Raw genomic sequence first — 18,304 nt, 5'->3', positions numbered from 1 at the left:
AAACAACAAAATTAGATTCTTTTTGTGAAAGTTAAAATAAATGAGATAAAAGAAATATTGATTATTAAATTTTGAAATGATATTATTTAATTTTATCAAATTTTTATTTCCACTCATTTTAATAGATTATATCACTTTTAGCTTTACATAATTCTTTAATGATTATTTTTATTTATGGATTTTTAACGCCAGATGGGCGAAAAATCATTCTAAAAATAAGGTCGATAATTTATTTTTCTTATGTTTCAAAGTTTCTTTTGGGCCTTAAATAACTCGATTTTTTTAAAATAATTTGAACTTTAAAATATTTTTGTCATTAAATTTTATTAAAGACTATTTTTTGAACTGTTTAAAATCACAAACTGCGAGGCTCTCAATTTTTTTGACACTAAAAAAATCAAAAATTTAATTTGCCTTGAATTGAATTTGTTTACATTACTGAAGGTGCATTAAATTTTTGTCTGTTCTTAATCACAACGCTTAATTTAAACTCTTGTACTTATCAGTCGTACAATTTAGTATATTGGTCTGGCTCGTGCTCATATCAGAACTGGAAATACTCTTGAAATCCTTAAATAAAGCAATTGAGGATCATTGGGAAGATGTTATCTTGTGCATCTCAAACACCATTAACCCATTAAGGAGACGGGAAAAAAACCTAAACCTTACCTCAACCATTGAGAAATGTTGACCTCTCCTACGATGTTTCTGGAAAAGAGATGTGAGAGGTGCTGAAAAAAAAGAGAAGGAAATTGATGTATTTGCTCAACTGATGGCTGCCTCTTGTGAGGTAAGTCTGTTGTGCAAACATCTCTCACACCAGCAAAATCAACTAGCACCAGCCAGGTAAAGTCCCGCCTTCGGACTTTCCAAGCATCTCGCGATTCAGGTGAGATGGCCGCAGTGTTTACCTCATTCATCATACCTGCCAGTGAGTCAAAGATTCCATCTTTGTGTGATAGGAAAAAATTCTTGGTGAATTCTTAAGCTATTGGGATCAGCTGAGGCACAATCCCTTTTGAGATTGATACTGTGTTCTAGTGCACAATTCACTTGCATTTTATTACCCACCCACTCGAACAATGGAGTGCAAATAGAAAAATCTGTGGCTTTGAGGATGAAGATTCCTTGTTCTGACTTCAACTCTTGGTCAGGTTGTTTGTGTAAGTGGTTGGGAAACAAAGACTCATATTGAAAAGATACGGCAAGACCAACTTCATCCAACTTTAGATTTAAGGGTACGAAATTTTCACCCTCATCTCAGGGATTTTAATTGTCTTGGAGCTTCCTTCCCTCTTGTTACTTTGTCCCTCTCCTGACCATCCATCCACTCTTCAGTCTCCGAGGAGGCCACCTTAGTGAATTAATGCGTTTTGAGAGGTTTGGGACGATGTTGTAAAAATTAATGCACAGCAATAACACTGTAAATATTTTTTAGCTAAGATTATTTACAATCCCAGCATTTGTGGTCCGGGGTGAAACGTGGCTCTGATTGATCAGCCTGAAACTTTGTAGAAATAATATCTTGATACTCACAGATTACAAATAAGTAGAAAAAATTCTAAATAGATAACGGACTAGAAGGAAAAACCTCATTTACTTTTCTTTGTTATTCACTCAAAATCAGAGGGTATAAGTCTGTCACTGAGCGTTCACTCAGGCTCTCACGGTGAACGATCGATGCCAATAACTTGCATCGAAATAAAATATTGCAAAAAACAAAATATTTTCTATTAGTAGATGAATTAAACTTGTTAACTTGGACGAAGGTTTTTTTTTTCCTTTATCACAACCAATTTTACAAGAGGAAACGTGGTGCAAAATATGCTGAAAATAATATTTTTTTGTATAAAAGTCTTCGAAAAATTCAATTTCATTTATTTTTCGAAAAACTTATGTTTTAGAAATATTTTCTTTTTTGAGTTTTAATGATTCTCTGAGTAATCGTAACTATCGCAAAGTAAGTTTTTTTCTCGAAAAATGCCTCCGAAAATCAGGTTCCAAAGCTTGGATTTTTAAATTTTTAAAAGAAATTTTTAGGAAATGCAGCCTTAATGTTGTACTTAGAGCTGAAATTAAATAAATTTTTATTATGTTAAAAAATTATAGAAAATATGATATTCCTTTATCTGCGTGATCCACGTAACCCCTTTAGAATAGGCATTAGTAAAATGATTATTTTACTAATAAATAAGTAAAAAAAAATATTTTTAATAATTAAATGTTTGAAAACCCATATTAAGGTTTATGGTGAATGTAATCTTGTCAGGCATTCTTTTTTAAGTCTTCTAAGTAAAGAATTGCATCGACACAATTTTATTTAATAATAATACTAATATATTTCTGATTCATGTGTCTGTACATAGATTAGTACAATTATGAGATGTTGAATGAATGGATGATTGAATGATGTGATAAAAAATGATATTTAAATTTAGGTTATGAATTTTACAACAGTTCGGTGGGAGCAAGAGATTCGTGAGGATAAAAAGGATTTATTTCGTCGAGTTTGCTTTACGCTAGAATGAATTTGAAAATCTCATCTACGATAAGCTTATTTGGTTTATTTTTAAGACTGAAGCAAAAAAAATATCCCAGTTCTTTTTCATTGTTGTGGATGGTTTTTGCCCAAGAAATATCCATAGAGTGGTGTATGCTTCGGTTCTCTTATTGCAGGTACAGCATCAAAAGGTGCCGACAATAATATTTTTATTGGACATCTCCGGTTGTATCTGACACAACAAATAAAACCCGGCAGTAGAAGGCAATCTTCGTATGTGGGAGATATGATGTTACCATCTTCAATCCCAAACTTCTCTTACCAACCTTGGCGCAAGAAGTTCACCCAAAAGCACTTTTCATTGGAGGGGAGGGGAAATGTGAAGTTTTAAATTAATAATTTTCCCAAGAGATAGTCACAGCAAAGAGAAATTGCATGGACCACGCAGGTGGATTACATCTCAAAACAAAGTAAAAAAAAAACTTAAGACTGAGGCCTCTGAGCAAATGAGGATCTTTTTGGGTAAAATCAAAGACTGCCGCCAAGGTATACCTCATAACAGCTTTTAATTTAATCAACCTTCTACATTTTGCCGCATATTTTTTTCTCCAATTCTTTCAATTATATTTCTGGCACGGGAACTTCAAATCTCTTTTACAAACTCAATATTGAGGGTTAATCGAGGTGTCTTAAAAGCAAAGAAAAGTTTTAAAAAAATACTGAGAGAGCTTTATGGCTTCAGCGATATCTGGGAAAATAGGTCCACAGCACCAGGCGACACCTCCTCGTAAGGCAACTGAACGCAGTGTATCAGAAATCTTTCAATTTTAAAGATATTACTTTAAATACTTTGATAAAAATATCAAAAGGGGTTTCCTATCGAAAAGGTATTCCTTCGACCCTAATTATTATTTTTTGAATGTGTGCCGTTCTCCCTAAAGAAGATTCATAAATAAAATAATTTAAAATTTTTGTCGCTTCTTACTTACATAGGGGGAGGTGGGGCTACTTTGAGCTGTGGTGCTAGATTGTTATACGACTTCTTCGCCTATTTCTCAATGCAGCTGGTACAATTCTACAATTATGGCAAAATCACTTAGATAATAAAATGCTCGTCGTATTATCACCGTATTTCGTTAATTTACGCGTTTTCATTGCAATGCTTACGGAAATTCTCGATTGCCGTATTACCTTATCTCATACTCAGTGGCACTAGGTGAAAATAATATAAGAAAGTTGAAGAAATAACACGAAAATTCGATAAATGGTGAGCAAAAAAATGTAAGAGAAATTAATCGTACAGTTTTTTTTCTCATCGTTTATCGAATTTTCGTTTTATTTCTTCTATTTTCTTATATTATTTTCACCTAGTGCCACCGAGTATGAGATAAGGTAATAAGATAATCGAGAATTTGCGTAAGAATTGCAATGAAAACGCGTAAATTAACGAAATACGGTGAACATTTTACTGTCAATGTGATTCTGCCCTTACTTTATTTAGATATACAATTATTTTGTATATCCAAATTATATCATGTTAAAACCCAATCTCCATTAGAAATATGCGAAAAAGTCGTATAACAATGTAGCACCACATCTCAATGTAGCCCCACATCTCCCTACATAGGCGGCGCTACGTCCCATTGAGGGACTAAGCCTCTCATACTAACCTCTTCTAGTCCTGGTGATTCTCCGTCAGCTCGTTCTAGAAACGTAGCATAGGTCGCTGTCGAAAAATCCGTCCTTTCAGAGCTTTCTTGCGAGTTTTTGTTTCTGACTAATGACATATCGAACGATTTTCTGAAGTACTATTGTCATTTTTAGCATTTATTGTGGGATATAGATGGTATTAATTCATTAACGAATTCATAAGGCACGCAGTGTGAACCACCTTGTGCTAAGATGTTCCTTCGGAAGAAATTGCTTCTTAGGATTTCTACTCACGCAAAAAAATTAAGTGCGGAATTTTCACGTTGTGGCAGGAATCTCGTAAAGTCGAGCATGGGAGTGATTTGTGAAGGTGACTCTTGAAACAAGACTCCCAAGGCGCTGGACCACAGGAAGATTCCCCTTCAGAGACGTGTACTATATATCTCCCTCAGTGAATTGGGGAATGATTCATGGATTTTCTTCCACTCAATTAATTTATATTTCTTTCTCGCAGTTTCTCCTCAATGAGCTTTCACCTGGACGAGTATCAAGTTAATCTGCGAGGGGGATGAGGTCTCCTCTCTAGACCCCTGATGTCTGGAATGGACAGAAATTATTTAATGGGATGTCTCCTTAATTGTGTTACTCCATTGGACGGTCACAGTGGCAAGTGAAAGGGAAACTTTTCATCCCTTTTTGGCGGCTGGGGTAGAAAATTCATAAATCTCCCGTTTGTAGTCAATTGAGGATACTTTTCTGTGAGTTGCCAGTTAGTCTGTTCATTCTTCCGACGCTTTTCACACTTCTTCGATTCTCTTCCATTCACCAGTTTTGCCGCCACTTTGTCTCCTCCAGTTGTTGGGGAAATTGTTTGGATGCTCAGCCTGAGCTTTTCACTCGCCTCCTCCCCAAAAGTATCGGCCGCAGTAACACAAACATAACTCTTCTAGCATGGAAAATTCTCTCTCAATTGAACACACTTCCTCAAACTCAATGACCATCCAGAGGGACCCATTCAATTCACAGTGTGGTCAAGAAACTTCCCCCTACCCCCAATCCATTGAACTTTAATTGAATTTTCCTTCTGTTTTCCACATTAATTTTTCCAGTTCAATTCCTCTAGGATTCACAATCAATCTCCTTGGCATTATGGTACCATCTCTATCAATTTGAAATGACACAAAAGTGCTTTTCAATTCCAAACTTCAACACACATTGGATTCAATGAAATTTTGAGCTTTTCACTTTAACACCCGAAACTGGGGCGCACTTAAAATCATGAAAAATTCTTATTTTCTGCCTACGCTGCTTCACACAATTTGAGCCATTATCCCTAGATTTTCTTCAATGGAATAGCTTTTGAAATTGTTTGGAGGAAGCATTTTTCGCTGCATGAAAACACATGCCAAAATGGTTTGTTCAAATCCTGTCGGAAAAGAACGAATTTGGCATATTATTTTAATCTTTGTATGGACCACTTGAGCTTTAGAAGCTCTGTCATGTCTCTTTGCAGAGATGTCGTAAAAATTGTTCTATATTCAGTCTATATTAAATATATATTATTTTTAGTTTTCACAAACAAATTAAGTATTTTTATTGCACTTTTACACATCATAAAGACAACTTTTTTGGCACGAAAGATTATTGAAAAATGTATAAAAATTGCACAAATATGATTTTTCGAATAAGTGTATTTGTTTTTGAAAGAAATATTAAATATGGTTTTTAGAACGGCTAGGAATACGAAATGCAAATTAGTTTAAAGTTAGATTTTGGATTTTGAAGCTTATAGGAGTTACAGCATAGATTAAAAAGCTTTTGTTTCCAAAGTTTTTTACAAACCAAAAAAAATTGTTTTAAGAGATTTTTCCTTCAGTATAGTAGGGAAAAGTTAAATGAATGAAAAGTCTCAGGAATTCATGTGTATTCAAAAAACATTATTTATTTATTTTGATGTACCGGGCTATGTTTGCTATTCTGCACATTAGTCAATTTACAAATTTTATCGGTAGCATTCGACAAAACATCCCAGTTTTGCGGAATGCTAGAATTATTAATTAGTATTAAATTAGTTTCAACAGAGCAAAATCTTCTGTTTTTGTTTTTTTTTTCTCTTTTTCCTTGGAATTTTGTGTATTCAGAAAAGAAGTTCAAACATGTTTTTACATGACTGGAATATACAACCTGAGAAAGAACTTTTCCACCTTTTTGCTCTGGAGGTTGGTCACTTACGCTAAGACGGCGGTGGACGCCTAAAATTGCGCGGGATCTCAGTGAAACGAAACTGTACTTCGAAAGCATTGTTGATGAATAAATTTATCTGTCTATCTATCTAATAAATAAATTACAAAAGCATTTCAAAATCCAAAATTAGTAAAAAAAAAAATAGGATTATTCTAGAATGTTCTGTCATGAGTTTCAAGCATATGGACAAAGAAAAAATGTAAATACGAGAAAGCTAAGTCCGTAAGATTTAACCGATTAATTTCTGATTTTAGAACCTTTCCAAAAAATTTAAATTTAACCAAATCGGTTGAAAAATAAGAAAAATGAAACTTTGACCTTCAAAAATTCAAGATCGCGATTTTTTTGATCAAGTTTGGACGAAATGTTTCTCGAACTACCTTAAAATATCCAAAAATAAAAGAACTTCTAGGAGCCGTTTTTGAAATAAACCAAAAAAAACATGGTTTTGGAAGGGTTGGAGGGGGATGGGAAAAACCGTCTGTAGATATTATTTTTAATTGGGGGCATCGAAGACCGGAAGTTGATATCTTTTACCGTTTAAACTCCCTCCCTTAGGCTTTGTTAGCTTAGTTAGCGGCAGTGAACTGAAAAGTTAGACTGTCCGTTATTAGTTACTTAGTCTAAAAAAAAAAGCTTTAGTGTACTGAAACTGCTCTCCTTTTCCCAACTTAGATTAAAAAAAGCCAAATATCTGCAAAAGCTTTCATCAAAATGAATATTCTCGGAATTAAGAATGCTCGTTAAGCAATTAATATTCGAAAAACTTCACAAAACCATTGAAATCAATCCTTTAGTAACCTTTAATGATTTTTAATGACCACTGAGTTGTGTAAATGAATATTATCAATTTACTTATATTACATTTACTCTATACTCGTAATTACATTAAAATGTTTTTTTTTTAAAGCACGGATAAATATTGATAAAGGGCTTGTAATTAAAAATAAAAAAAAGAATCTTATGGCAATAAGAGAGATTTTTTAGTAATGAACATATTCAGATTAGCGATTATGCGAAAAATAATTTAGGAAAGAAAACAACATTGATGTGAAACTGCTTCCCCCTATTATTTAAAATTGATTTCTTAGAATGATGAGCATAATTTGCAAATGAAATCTTTAAATAAAATATTAAAATGACAATTAGACTGAAAATTGTAAAATAACGTCGTATCTACGCCCGAAAGCTTTTATTATTTTCACAGGAAGCTTTCAATCTTCTTTCAGTCCATTTCCTTGAAATTTCTGTTGTAAGAAAATTGAAGAAAAGACAGGAAATAATTTGCTTTCAGCTAATAAATTAACTCAGTGCATTTCAGGCGATTTTTGCTGCATAATCTCTCTCTCTGGGATTGTCCGCGACGGTGAATTTTTGCCCTCGGTAGTCAGAGTCAGGGCAATAGAGCGACTTCCCGTCGGATTTATTGGGTTGTTCAGTGCAGGTGAAAGCTCATGACTGATGGCAGGTGGTGGATGTTGGGTATTTTGCACGCGCGCGAAAAAGTGCATCATATGAAGCTTTTGAGGGGGAGGGAATGGTTTAGGGGTGCGTGTTGGGTGGGTGGCTTGCAAGTGAAACTGATGGATTGTGGCTCGGGCAATTTTTTCCTATTGCATCCCCAGTACCGAGTACGGGGGGGGTGTCAGTCAAAAGTAGAATGGATGACGAGGGTGAAAATGTTTGTGGGGTAAAATTTATTGACTCTATGCGTGGTATTTACCTTATGACGGAAGCTATAAATTCTAAAAAGAAGTCGCCTCGTGTCTGATATGAAAATCATACAATATATGTGGTACCCCAAGATATGCTTCCTGGGTGTTATTTGGGATGCTTGGGGAGCGAAAATATGGCACTCGTATTACATTCATTTATAAAGGCGATCAATTGAAAGTCGTCATTTTGATAGCCCTTGTGGTCTCCTTCTTTGGCGCGTCCTCGCGCGTATTATCACCATCGTAAATTTCGGAGCTTTTCACCGTCACGTGTTCTTCAGAGGCAGGAGGGAGCTTTAAGGGCATAAGAAAGTTCATCTCTCACTGGGAAGGGAGATAGCGAATCACTTAGTGTACAGCGCATGTTTTCTTACTGTAGGGAAGATTCTTACTCTTACATGTATTACAAGCGTTGTGGAAAATGAAAATATTCTGACGGATCTGGAAATAAAAGGGAGCAGAAATATAGTCCCTTTAATTTTAAGGGATCAATTTCTGAAGAAAAATTAACTAGTGTAGCTATCTAAGAATAGAATTTGTCGCTCAGATTTAAAATCCGGGAAGAATATGACGGAAAATATTATCAAAATTGACGCGATGCAAACTTTTCATGCCTAATTATGTGTCAAAAATTTTGCATAACTCCGTTGAGTTATTTAATGATTAAGGTAATACAGTATCTTTTAAAAGCAATAGTTTTGCTTCTTAAAAGTTTTTTAAAATCAATGATTTTTTTTAAATAAAATTTGTTCATCTAAATTAAATTAAATCAGATTAGTGCAATAGCCTAGCGCTAGGGATGTTTGAGTCTCAAAATAGGCACTTATTTAAACTTTATCTTACAACAGAATTTGTGTATATTTTGATCAGGATTGCAATAAAAATCTCACTTACCACAAGTTAAAACAACCTTTTCATAGGTTTTTGGAACTTGATCCAAAGGGGTGTTTGTACGCTCTTGTGAAATAAAATTGTACCCCATAAATATTCTATTTAGGCCCTCAATCGACAAGGTTTGGGAACGTAAACCCCAAACCCACTGGCAGAGTCACAAATCCACAAACATTTCGCCTATCGCCAGAGAAATAACTTTTAATTGCTTCCACGGGGTATATACCAAAATGACTCCTCATATAGACTTTTGAGGTATTACTAGGAAAAAACACTCATTCCATTTTCGCATTTCCCTCATACCCTCATGAGAGTATTATAGGGAATTTATGGGTGACGTGCACTATAAATTTTATCGATGCCGTTGAGATGTGACACGATGACGACGATGATGATGCAAATATGCGATGTTGGAGCTTTTTATATCGAGAGCACCACAAATACTGCATATTAGAAAATTCACCTATTCACCATCCCCTAGTACCAACAAAAAAAAATTGTTCATATGAAAGAGTACATATCTAAATATTCATAGCCATCAACTTTACGAAGGTGAGATATTTCGAAAATTTTTAACATCCATTTCTATTTCCTGCTTTGCGTTGCAAAATGACGTTATCTGCATGGAATCTAACAGGCAAAAAGCTTCAGACAGACGTGGAGTTTGGGTGAAAGATGGTTATAAGAGTAACTTTGTCAGAAAAGTGTCTTTTGATATAAATTTTCTTTGGAAGTCTCGCTGAAATGAGTGAAAAAGGAGACGATATTAAGTGCGACACTAGAATGCCTTAATGTTTCATCCTAACTAATTGCAGTCATTATTCTTCAGGATTGAAAGGATGGATTTATCAAGTTGCTGGAGGTGAAGACTGCAAAATCAATTTTAAACATCGGTTTTTGGTTAGGGGTTTGACATTGAGACAAGACAGGTACAAAGATTCTATGGAGCTTTTTCTTCAACTTATTGAATGATCACATTTCACATTTCTGGTAGGGAATGGTGGAGTACTTTGACACCGTTCACCGGAAAAATCGCCATCTTGAATTATTGAAGGTCAAAGGTCAACCCACCCTGGAGGGCCTAATTCTCAACGGATTTGGTTAAATTTGGAGTTTCTTGAAAGGTCTTGAAATTCTGAAACCGACAGCATCCGTCACAATCAGTATCGGTAAAGTAAAGTAATTTTTTTGTCTTTTGATCCAAATACTATTCAAACGGTAGGAGATATCTGTTTCTGGTCTTTGATGACCCTCCTGAAATGACATTGTTGGCGGCAGTTTTTCTACAATAATCTGAACAGTTACTATTTAAAATTTTTGTGTCATTCCCCTTCGCTAGGGGACTAAAGGTCAGATAGTATAAGTGGAAGAAAAGACAGTCTTGGGAAAACCTCAGAAAGAGGAGTATCGAGCTCTGTGCTTTGGACCTCGGGGAACGGATAATTAGTTATATGGGGGCCTAGAGCTACACCATTATCCAAATTTTTTCCTTTCTTTTCCCTTCCCCTTCATTCGTTAGCTATCCTTACAAAGTACGTCAAAAATGAGGATTTCTTTTACTTTTTCAAAATTAGCCCAATCTTTTTTGATGATTTTCAAATATGTTTTGGAGGTAATTGAGCTGAACATTTCGTGCTTAGACATCTTTCATCGGTTAAATTCCTATCTCGAATTATTCAAGGTAAAGGAACTAATTTTCACTAGTTTTGGTCAAATAATTAATTAAAATACATATGATATTTTAAAATATCGTTTTCTTGAACAATTTCCAATTTCAAAATAGTTTTATGACGATTTTTAGACAAATAAAATTGACAATAATCTTATATCTAAGCTCCTTCTCAAGAGTTCGAGCAATTGGTACAGCTACGGACGCTTTGACACCCCTTTTGTTCTTAAAAATTGAAAAAAAAATCTTATTTTACCGCTACGCTATATAAATTACTACCAAATAGCTTTTAAAAAGTAACATTTCAGTCAGATTTTTAAGACGTACCCTGAAAAAAATATCTCGTAAATAATCTCATAAAAAAATTGTAAAATAAGTCGATTTATATGGAAAAGAAACAAGATGTTTGGCTACCCCTGTCGCCATAGGAATTCTCGTAATTTTTTTTCATTTTCAACAAGATTTCTTGTTAAAACCGAATCCACCAAAATTAATTAACAGAATTCTTGGAAAAGTTTTCTCAAAATCTGGTTTTCATGGGTATTTCTCAAGACATTGCGTTGTAAAATATATCGTTTTCTCTTTCATTTTTATCTCTCTTGCTCAAAATGATCTTCTAATATTTTCTGTCAAATTGTTTATCAATTTTGTGGAAATAATAATCACGATTTTCGTGCTTTATGTTAGGTATATAATATATAGCAATTATACGCAGGTATGCTGCTTACCGGAAATGGTTAAATAGGGCATTAGACATCATATCCCACTACAAAATCATCATATTTAGGTGAATAAAAAAAAGAATACTGACAAAACTTTTACAAGATTTTCTATATTATTAGTGAAAAATATGGAGTATTCGATATCAACAAGATATCTTGTTGAAATTGAAAAGATTTTACAAAAATCCCAATGGCGATAGGGGTAGCCTAGCATCTCGTTACTTTTCTATATGGGGCAACGAGATTTTACAAAACTTTTACAGGCGATTTTTTCAGAGTATCATGCAGCAAAGCCTGTTTCTCACCATTTTTAATTTTTTCACAAGATACTGATATACTAAAAAATGTAAATTTATTCTAATTATGTAGAAAATACAATTTTTTTGAATTACTCCATAATTTTACAGTAAAGTCTCTTAAATCTGAATCTCTCAAATTCGAACGACGTTTGGATTCAAAATGTCAATTGTGAGGTTATGTTTAAAATTCGTATTCTGGATTAATGAAAATCATATTTATGTGCTTCTTCCTGAATGTTTACGCACATTATTATCATATGAAATGAAAAGAAAGTATGATACCATTAATACTTGTGAGAAAGTACGGGAATTTGAAGTACAATTTAATCTCACATAAATTTCGTTGGTTTTGAAAAAATCGTTTGAATTTGGGAGGTCAGAAATGTCAAAAATACCCCCCGAGCGTTCGAATTTAGAAGATTCTACTGTATATATTTATTTTTATTTATTTATAAAGATACACTCGAGATTCCCTTACATAGATAGAAAGATAGACTACGTAGTTCTTAGCGTCCACCGCTGTCTTAGCGTTGGTGACCAACCTCCAGAGCAAAACGGTGGAAAAATAAAAGAAATAATAATTCGGGGGACAATTCGGTACCTAGTTGGAATTTGAGAAAGTCTAATACACTTATGCACCTCCATTGTCCTGTATCTGATTTGTCGTAGTCATACATATCGGTTATGATAATTTGCAATTATTTGACTCTTACGTTTATTATTTTTCATAAAGAGTTTTAGAAAGGGCGTAGCTTATTTTTAAGTAATAGTGCTTATTGACTTCTGCTCCCCTTAATTGTTACAGTATTATTATAATACATGATGCATATAAAAATGTTTATAGCTATTTTACTTTATTTTATAAAGAGGGGGCGTGGCCTAAAAATATTTTCTTAAATTATTAATTTTTTGTGTTTTATATTTTTTTGTACCTTCATTTCTATTTGAATACCCTCTTGTACTCTACACGTAAACTATGGATAGGTTAAGAGAATATTCATGCCGCGAAACCCAATTTCATACACGGACCGTCCATAAAAAGTCAATGCTGGAGATTTTGCTAGGAACATTTCGTGAGGTGATTGTGTTCATTTAGAGCTTGTTTGATGTCTTTTATTGGGCTTTGGGATTGCGGTAGAGGTGCTGTAAATTGTTTTATATAAGTATTTTAGTTATTAATACACGAAATATCATTATCCACGATATACCATTAAATTCTACGACATTTCACATAAATAATATTGTTTTCAGTTGTGAGACTGAAATTTACACTGAAAGCTCCGACGTTAATCACATTGAAATAATAAACGTGCAGTGTTTTAGGTTATAGTGGTAGTAATTATGAGTAATTAATTGATCATCACTCAAAATGCAGTTAAAGTGGAATTAACCTGTAATTCGGTAGGTCGAATGTGGATTTGAATTAGATTGTAAGTCCCATGGGGTGGATTTTCCCCATGTATTTCCACCAGAACTTACCTACAATTAAAAAGTTGTTTTTTTTCTCTTGCCATGTCAGCTTCGCATTTTGAAAGTTTCAATGAAAGGAATAACAGTGCAAAATTAAAAGTATTACAGTAAATAATTTTCTAAAATAGTTTACAAAGTGTTTGGTGTGTGGGGGAAAAATATTCTAAAAGTTCAAGGAAATCTGTGCAAGGTGGAGAGAGAGAATAAATTATAGGATTTGTGTGACGAAAAGTTCCCTTCTCACCCAATTTTTCTAACGATGCTGTTTAACACATAAAGAGCTTTTTGTGTTTTCATCGCTCGTTGAAAGTCTCCCGTTGAATTTTAATTCAGCGACAAAGTGTCTCAATGAAAATAATTCTGTAATTGGAAATGTTTCCAGAATGACTCGGTGGGAAAAATTTTTCTTCACATTTTTCCTCATTTTCCACACCACCGAGAGACCCATTTTCCCGAGTGAAAGGTATAAAAGTCATGGGGGGAGGGGGTTGAATGGAGAGTGGAAAAAAAGCAACTTGACTTGGGAAAATTATGTTGTAGAGAGCTGGGGAGATTCGTAGGCGGACTATGAGGGAGAGAAAAAGTGGAAATGAATTATGAAAAGTGACACATTGAAATTGTATTTGACTTTTTTCTGCTACCCCGTGTCATGTAGTCTGCAAAGGTTATGCCTTCGAGAGGATGGTTGGTGCTAAAAAGTGGGACAAGAAGCAGGGAAAAAAAAGCTGCAGCTTTGTGGATTTTCCTCGCCTGTGGAGCTTTGACTTATGTGCCCGGTGGGAGAAATCACTGGCACGGAGTGTTTATGGCTCACCCCCAGGTGCAATTGCTAAATACAGGAGGAATTTACTAAATTGCTTCGATTTGCTAGCTTGAGGTAGTTCGATTGAAAAGTTCGCAGATATTGCAATGGAGATAGAACAGATTCTAAAATTTAATTTCGAAATTTAAGTCTCCATTGAGCTTTAGCCTGATTTAAGTTTGCTTTTAGGTATTTTGAAACATAATATTTTTTTTCCTTAAAAGCTTTTTACATTTACGCATATGAAACTTAAAAAGCATGCTTTTTCAAATTCTTCTTGGATCATAAAGATTTTTCAAAAGGAAATTTTGAATTTACATAATTTAAACTTGCTCATTGAACATTAATTTTGCTCAATTTATAATATTATATTTTAATAGCTGATCTAGTGTCTCAAATCTCCAGAAAAGAGCGATGGGTGATATACATTATGAACATGGAAAAAAATTAAGTTGTCCGAAGCTTGAGTCGTCTGAAGATACCGCGCTTTCCCCTACTAAACATGACTAAAAATTTCATTCTTGAACTTTTTAAAGCTGCATTTTTTTAAAAATATAAAACGCAAAAAGAAGCACAGAATACTAAAAAACGACAACAAAGAGCAAATTTAGTGATGAATTTTAATTTATTCTGACAATAAAATGTTTAAAAAACTGCACTAAAATAGCGACCTAAAATTGTCAAAATTTGTTGCAACAAGATTCCAAATATTATAAAGCTTTTAAACCTTATTTCAAGTTGTGGAGTACTTCTTCTGTTCTCTTTAACTTGCATGTTTTGGTCTATTTTTGGAGCAAGAGTGTTTCTCTTTGATACTCACCCAAACACTCTCCAAACGTTAATTAAGAGCTAGGAACTTCAGCCCACTAAAAACGTTTGGCCTGAATTTGTGGTACTGGAAGAGGGTGGAGCAATATCTCAAGCACGAAAGACATAAAAGTAGTCAGGAAGCTTCCAAAATGACTTCCAAGCAGGAATAAAAAAGTTCCCATGGCTGAAGCTTAAAAGCTACCATCGATTTAATACGATTTTCCTTATATTCTTTACCCCCTTCCGTGTGAATTTAGTGATTAATTTCTTTTTTTTACAGGCCACTTCCTACAACAGATAATTGTTAGGATAATTTGTTCTACATGAAGGCTATGTCTTATGAGCTCAAGCTACCCCCTACCCCCCAAGCCTGAGGACATCCTGGAGGATTTGTGTGTTGGTTTGAATGCGAAATAAAAAGGGCAGCAATATTTTTTTTAATCAATGTAATACAAATTGTTGGTGATAAAATAAACAGTGGGGTTGTATCAAAAAATCCTTGTATTTACTTTTCATTTATGGGTATGCACGTGCAGAAAAAAGAGCCCGAAATAATATATAACAACTCATCTCGATCGAATCAACAAATTGTGCCCCTGAAGCACTTTGTCCTGGTTGGGGATGTAAGAAGGGGGTTGATATGTAGTACGATATTTGCACGTTTTCTGCACTAAAGCTCTCTGTATGGAGCTTTTGCTCTCTGCATTGAAAAAAAAAATCAAATATGAAATATGCACCAAATGAGGTTTGCTGTTAACACAAACTTTTAACTTCGAATCAATTAAGCAGGGTTTGGTGCCTACACTCAGAAAAAAACGAGTAAAAGTTACTCAAATAAATGTAAAATTAGCTCTTTTTCGATGTTATTTTCGATAAAATATATTTTAACATTTAATTTTACTTCATTTTATGAGTAATATTTAGAAGAATTGTTTCAATTTGTTTCAGAGTGACCCTTATGCCTGGCGCACAATAACTTTTGTTTTGTAAACATATTTTTGACATTTCAATCTACATCTAGTCATCTCGTCCACACTTATAGGATATTTTGAAAACATGTTTACAAACAAAATTATTGCGCGCTGGGCATATGAGTTTATTTTCAAAATTCAAAATAACTGCTAAATTCATCCAATTGAAAAATGCCATAGACAATTAAATTACTATACTGACAAAGAGTAGCGAGTTGAAACAAGGAAAAGATGAGCAGGTTATAGAGTGAAATATGGAGCTCGTGAAAATATAATTTGTATGCTTGTCACAATAAAATTAAATCAACAAAAATTCACAAATCGTCCGGAATCGAGCATTACTCTTGTTAAGAATTAAGATAAAACACTTTGAGAGTAAAAATAATTCTTTTTAAGACTTAAAATAGCTCTTTTCAAACCAAAGGGTCGCCTTTTCGCTAATTCACTTTTAATTAAACCTTTGGATTTAAAATACTTTTTTCACATGGAAAAAACAATAAATATTTTCAATCAACCAGCTGTCATTAGTGAAAATATCACTGCTAGAAAATTTTTAGTGAAGAACCCAGCTGGCAAAAGATTGAAATGAGTCGATTACACTCACTTATTTAATGGATAAAAATATTATTTTTGCTTTTTCTCAAACTTGAATAGTTATATTATGTTACTGTAGTGACTATATTACGGAAATAAAAATAAAAAGATTATTTTAAGTGGATTAGTCATAAACGATCCAGATAGCGAAGCTCCCGGATTAGCACACTTGACTTTGATGTGATTTTTTCACATTTGATTTGTGAAGCTGAATTATCGTAAGTGCGGGTGACCTTGTCCCCTGTGGGTGACTTTGGCTCCCTTCTGTTCATAAGCTTTTCTTTAAGCTTTAAAGAAAAGCTTACGAACAAAAGGGGGCCAAATCACTCGCACCTACGGTATATCACGGTAAGTTCCTTTTTCATTTAAAAATATGCTAAAAAATCCCAATTTTAATTCAAAGGTGCCCCCACTATCTGTTTCGTCACAGAAAAACACTTTTTCGGCTTAAAACTATAATTCATGCGAGCAACACATGGAATTGGTAACTTATATGCAAGCTGAGTGTTTCGAATTGGGAACATTGAAGCACTCCTAATTTATTAAATTAATTTTTTGTGTTTATTTTCAATCTCCCGCCTCTCAAATCTTTTTCTCTCAGTGTAAATGGGTGGTTTATGTATTCAAATGACATCGATAGAAGCACCAACAGTGAATTGTGTATCGCGAGGAAATATCAATTTGATGACTATCGCCCGATATGGAGCAAGAAATCGACAAATGTGTGATCACTACAAATTTGCAAATGTTCACCAGAAGTGGAAGAATTTTGTATGTCGATTGAGTGTTATCCTCTATTTCATCCACGTATACTCCAATGTTACAATTTAGTTGTGGAAAATCGAAGGAAAATCGAGTTGAAGAAAAAACCGGGTGAGCAATAAATGTGAGCTGTAATGGGAAAATGGGATCACTAAAAGCCACTTTCCATTTCTTCCACATTGCCTCATATTTGTGTCCATCGACACCGAACTACCTTCACATTATCTCTGTCTGTAACAATTTCCCACCCAACCTCCTATTCGGTAAAAGCCGGAAGATTTCTCTAGGAGAAGAGAGATTGAAACATTTCGGAAAAGTTGTAAGGAGCTTTCAGGATGTTTTTCAAAAGCCTTTGGCATTATCACCTTCTACACAAACTTCTACATTTGAACAAATGACCAAGGCTAATGCAAGAAATTTTTTTATATGACAGCCAAATGGAAAGGTATTTGACTGTCCTTGCCATCAACGAGCTATGAAAATTAGAAATTAGGCGAGGTCTTACAAAAAATATTTCAGAATTGAATGATTGCTAAATTATTCAAAATATTGTTTTTCCCAAAATCTGCATATTTTCCTCTGGCTACCCAGAATTTCTAAAAAATGTGGAAAAGTTAAAGCTAAATTTATTTTGACAATGTAAAACTCGGCATTTGTTTAATTATAGTGTACCTTACCTTATAGAAGCAGTTTAAAACAGATCTATGGGATACTTTTTTAGTTCAAATAGAAAATTATTTCAAAAGAATTAAAATTGTCAAACATTTTACAATCTAAAAATAAAATAAATATTAAATACGTTATAAAAATCTTATAAATCTTATATTTCGACTGATAAATGAAATAGAGATAAATTCTGTTACAAAATCTCGAACTAAATATTCATATTATATTATTCCAATCAATGTGGGTAGGATTGTGTCCCTGTAATATCGAATTAACGATAGAAACAGCTCATTTTCTGTTTTAAAACTAATTTTGTTAAATTCCTTTGCAATATTAATTTTATTTCGATAAAATCTCGAGATTTTGAAGACCTACGAAAATTCTTAGATACAGTAACCTATTTTCAGAGAGATATTGCATTTATACTAATTATTTTTATTTCATGCAATTTTACTAATTACTCCCTCTGTTTCCAAAAAAAAAATTGTACATTTTTGCAAAAAAATATACTAACAAATGTACGACTTTTTTAAGTAATT

At 33.7% G+C, this 18,304-nt stretch overlaps 1 long non-coding RNA gene across 1 annotated transcript; it reads left to right on the top strand.

Moving 5' to 3' along the window:
• Positions 1-916: 916 nt before the first annotated feature.
• Positions 917-15,268, top strand: LOC129798797 (uncharacterized). Its single transcript, XR_008751461.1, has 2 exons — positions 917-1,163; positions 15,053-15,268. It is a non-coding gene; the product is annotated as an uncharacterized LOC129798797 (long non-coding RNA).
• Positions 15,269-18,304: the final 3,036 nt, after the last annotated feature.

The sequence above is a fragment of the Phlebotomus papatasi genome, chromosome 1 (assembly GCF_024763615.1).
Source record: "Phlebotomus papatasi isolate M1 chromosome 1, Ppap_2.1, whole genome shotgun sequence".
NCBI classification, from domain to species: domain Eukaryota; kingdom Metazoa; phylum Arthropoda; class Insecta; order Diptera; family Psychodidae; genus Phlebotomus; species Phlebotomus papatasi.
The sequence above is the reverse complement of the archived record's forward strand: the minus strand, read 5'-3'. Positions and strand labels throughout refer to the sequence as shown.